Source organism: Eriocheir sinensis, chromosome 55, assembly GCF_024679095.1.
Source record: "Eriocheir sinensis breed Jianghai 21 chromosome 55, ASM2467909v1, whole genome shotgun sequence".
Classification (NCBI taxonomy): domain Eukaryota; kingdom Metazoa; phylum Arthropoda; class Malacostraca; order Decapoda; family Varunidae; genus Eriocheir; species Eriocheir sinensis.
The window spans coordinates 1440331-1445330 of record NC_066563.1 but is presented as its reverse complement, the minus strand read 5'-3'; positions in this window follow the sequence as shown (position 1 = coordinate 1445330).

The following is a 5000-nucleotide window of genomic DNA, read 5'->3' as shown; positions in this document are numbered from 1 at the left end:
TTTATCTCCCACAGCCATCACGTACAAATTATTACGTTCGTTATTTTTCACTCGCGCCCTTATCGTATGCAAATAAGACGCCTTGCACTTGTACCGCAGATGAGGAACGCCTTCGTCAGGACAGCGAAGGCGAACGGCAGCCAGCCCTGTGTACCTCTGACCGTGTGACCGTTCCCTTGTCTTCTACATCACCAGGGACGTTTTATATGTTTTATGCAAGGCAGGGCTGTTTGTGGCGGCTGTAGTGGGGACGGGGAGGCTGTAGGGTGGGTAGGGGGTAAGGGGGGGGTCCATACAAGGGGATGTTAGAGGCAGAATATCTTTAGGCAAATGTCCGTCGCGCATCTTGTCACGCCCGAGGGAAGAGAATGTCAAAGATAGGTTCTGATCCGTTTTCAGATTCTATTTTTGGGGTTCCGATGCTTTCTTGTTTTCGAGTCTGTTGTTGTTGTTGTTGTTGGTGGTGGTGGTGGTGGTGGTGATGGTGGTGGTCTCTTCGTGGATTTCTTTGTTTGTTTTGTCTTGTGTTGTCTCGTCTTTGTCGGTATTATGTGTTGTGTGTGTGTGTGTGTGTGTGTGTGTGTGTGTGTGTGTGTGTGTGTGTGTGCTGTGCTTCTCTGATATGTTTTCTTTTTGTTTATTTTTAGCTTCATGTTGTGTTTGCTCGTTATTGTTTTAGTGTTTTAGTTTTTTGTGCGTTTGTTTTATGTGCGTTTATTTTCGCTCTTCCATGATGCTCTGGTTACGTTAAATCATTTTCCTCTGTTATATAGCTTGTGACGTTTATGACTCGGTTAATAAAACTTAAGGGATTATTATTTCATTCTCATTTCATCATACTCATCATTATTCACATTATTATTACACACATTTTTGTTGTCATTATACACATCTATTAAACTCGAAATAAGGGTGGACTGTTTTATTTACTTATTATTTTTTTCACAGCAAAGGAAAAATAAATATTGATCCTACAACGGCTCCCTCCATTACCTCTTCTTCCTTCCTCTTCTCCTCTTCTCCTTCCCTCTTCTTTCTCCCCTAATCTTCTATCTTCTCATTGCTCCCCATTCCCATGTACCATATCGTCATTTATATATCAACTCGCGTTTTGATTATATACCGTTCTATATCGAGCATTTTGTAACCATTTTCCGTATACGTTCTGTCATTGTAATCATTCCCACGATCATTTTATCCACGTTCACAAAAGAAAGGGATGAAAATGAGGAACAGGTGTTGGAGGGGCTCGTTCAGGCATGGTATAGTTGGTTTCCTTACTCTCTACTTCAACTTATCTCTTTCATTTGTTTACCAATTGTTTGTGTTCCTTCGTCTATAAATTATTCTACCACCACTAACTCTTTCGTTATTCTCTCTCTCTCTCTCTCTCTCTCTCTCTCTCTCTCTCTCTCTCTCTCTCTCTCTCTCTCTCTCTCTCTCTCTCTCTCTCTCTCTCTCTCTTTCCCCCCCCCCCTCCCTCTCTGTCTGATCTCTCCCCAAAATTACTCTCGACCGCTGATTCTAATTTGAAAAGCAAGATACATTACGACTTAATTAGTTTGCGAACCGGTCACGCGAGGCAAATGGATGTCAAACACACACACACACACACACACACACACACACACACACACACGGGCGAGAATTTCCAACACAATGACTCGAGGTGACAGCGGCGTCGTGTTCGTCTTATCGCCTCTATCGCCCGCCGCTGCCGCCCCGAGATCCACATATTGTCTTACGGTGAAGATCAAGTGTCCAGCACCTGCCCGGGGGAAGATGATGGTGTAGATCGGCGTCCCTCTTATTGCGATACCGGACACCTCGCGTAATGGAAGATAATGGTTGGTAATGATGATGGAAGGGAGGAGATAGGAGAGGTGAGGATAGTGGGGGTGGGAGGAGAGTCGTGTGTGTGTTTGTGTGTTTCTAGGTGTGTGGATGCGTGGTGTGAATGATGATGTTAAGATAATGATGCCGCTGTGGTGATGATGATGATGATGATGGTGATAGTGATGGTGTTTGGTGGTGGTAAAACGAGAGTGGTGTGTGTTTATGTGAATGTGAATGAGTGGTGTAGATGTTGATATGATAATGAGGTTATGGTGATGCTTTTTTTAACACTAAATGAAGCAGCTCAAGGGCAAAAGAAAAATAATAATGAGAAAAAAAATCCCGCTAATCACTGCCCCTATAATAAAAGAGTTTAGAGGAGTAGAAGATTGTGATGCTCTCGCTAACATAGAACACGAAATGTTGACTCTGCAACCAAACAGTAACGCGAGACACACACACACACACACACACACACACACACACACACACCACACACACACACACACACACACACACACACATACACACACACCCTCCCTCTCTTCCTCCCTCCCTCCCTCTCATCCCAGTTCACAGCATCCACCCATCCTTTTTCCCTCCTTCCTCTCTTCCTCCCTCCCTCCCTTCATCCCTCCCTCTCAACCCAGTTCACAGCATCCACAGTTTCCTCCCTACCTACCTTTCCTCCCTTCATCCCTCCCTTCTCCCTCCCTCCAGTTCACACACAGACAAACACAAACAAACACTTCACTCTTTACCCCTGTTATCTGGATGGAGCGTCAGATGAAAGAGAAAAATTTATGACAAAATAGCAGGACTGAAAAATGTCATTCCCATGAGTATCGTATACCCTGTAAGCCTCTCTGACACGACTCCACTTTACCTGACCTGACCTCTGAGTGACCTCCAGTAACCCCGACACGCGAAGCTGAGAGAGGAGTAACAAGAGGAGGGGAGAAAAAGAGGCGGAGGAGGAGGTAGAAAGGAAAGAACTAGGAGACGGGGTGGGCAACAGCAACGACAAAAAAAAAAAAGGATGAAGAGAAAATAATAGACAATAAAAGTGATTAGAAAAAAAAGGAAATGGACAATGAAAGAATAAAGAAGAGGAGTAGGAGGGGAAACAAAAAACAAAGAGGAGAAGGGACATGGAGATGGAGAAATACAAGGTGGAGGTGAAGTAGAAAGTGGAAGAGTAGAAACAGAAGAAGTCGAAGTAAACGGAAAGGAAAAACAGCGAATTCGAAAAGAGAAAGCAGAAGAACGAAAGATTAGGGAAAAAAGGAAATTAAGAAGGAGGATAAAGGGGAGAAGAAGCAGAAGAAGAAGAAGAAGACGAATTAGGAGAAAGTTCAAACACAAAAAAGAATAAGGATGGAAAGCAGGGCAACGAAAGATAAAGGAAAAAAGGAAAATAAGAAGAAGAATAAAAGGGAGAAGAAACAGAAGAAGAAGAAAAAAGAAGACGAATTAGGAGGAAGTTCAAACACAAAGAAAAGAAGAGAGAATCACAGACGAAGAAAACGAAAGAGAAATTGGAATTGAGCAACAACAGCGAGGATCAGTAACTTGACTCCAGGAATAGACACCAATAATTGTTTTCTTATGCCCATTACGTCCGCGGCTCAAGCACCATTAGGGAGTACGCCATCACACCCGCCGGACCCCATCATAAGGCCACGCCCCATTAACCCAAGAGTCCATAAAGCAGTGTGTTCCCCCCATTAACGGCGCGGAGGAGGATGTGGAGGAGGAGGAGGAGTTATGGATGAGATAGACTTGACTAAACCAGAAGGAGGTGGTGTGGTGGATGACCAGAAGAAGAATGGGAGATACCAGACTGAAGAAGGAGAAGGAGGGTGGAAATAGACTAGACAGAAGCAGAAGGAGGTGATGGCGTATGAATAGAAGGAAGAATGGGAGGCACTAGAAAAGATGAACGAGGAGGAGGAGGGAAAAAGGAGGTGAAGGAGGAGGAGGAGGAGGAGGTAAATGAGAGGGAGGGCAGCGTCCAGTCACATTGAAGTGAAAAATGACATCAAGAGGAAGTGTTGTATAAGAGGAAGAGATGGAGGAGGAGAAGGAGGGGTAAGAGGAAGATGAGGAGGAGAATAGAGGAGGAGGAGGAGGAGGAGGATAAGTACTGTCCAGCGACGAGAAAGTGAGCAAAAAAGACGTAAAGATGAAGTGTTGTAAGGAGGAGGAGGAGGAGAACGAGGAGGAGGAGGAGGAGGAAGAAGAGGAAGAGGACAATGACCACGAAAAGACGTATAAAAAGGAGGAGAAAGAGTAGGACGAGGAAGTGTGGAAGAAAGAGAAGGAGGGGTAAGAGAAAGAGTGGAAAGAAAATAAAGAATTGAAAACTTTGCGCCTAAGGAGAATAGTTTTGTGTAAAGAAGCGTCAGACGGGGGAAACGAGGAACACGAAAACCGACAACAAAGAAAAATAATAAAAAGAAGAAAAATAATAATAATAATAATAATAATAATAATAATAATAATAATAATAATAATAATAATAAGAAGAAGAAGAAGAAGAAGAAGAAAATGAAGAAAAAAGAAGGAAAATAATAAACAGATGACGAGAAAGATTAAGTAGAAGGAGAAATGAAGAAGAAAGCAGATGTTTATAAGGAGAAGACGAGTAAGAAAATTAATTAGTAAAGGAAACTAATGAATCAGAGGCGATAGAAAAAAATGTGATAATAATGAATGTGATGATAGAAAAATAACGATAAAGAAGAAGAAAGCTGATAAAGACTAAGATATATATTAATAGAGCGGAAAAGTATAGTTCATATCGACGAAAAACAAATAGGAAAAAAACACACATTAAAAAAGACAAACACAACACAGAAGGACTTACATAATACCAAGATAAATCGTTGAATATAGCTAGGCTCATATCCTCATACATTATAGAACTTACACACCCACATTTGATAAGGTTTTCCAAGAGGTATTTCTGGGTATTTCTGTAGATAGTTTTATGAGCCTAGTAACAGATTGACAAGGCTGCTTCACCATGAACTTGAAAAACAGTAAAAAAAACACTCGTGAGAACCCAACGTATCTCTTTTGTGGCATTTATGAATAGTTCGTGTGAGAGGCCAAACCACCTGAGAATACCTGGCTAAATCTACCTTCACAATATCCTCCTC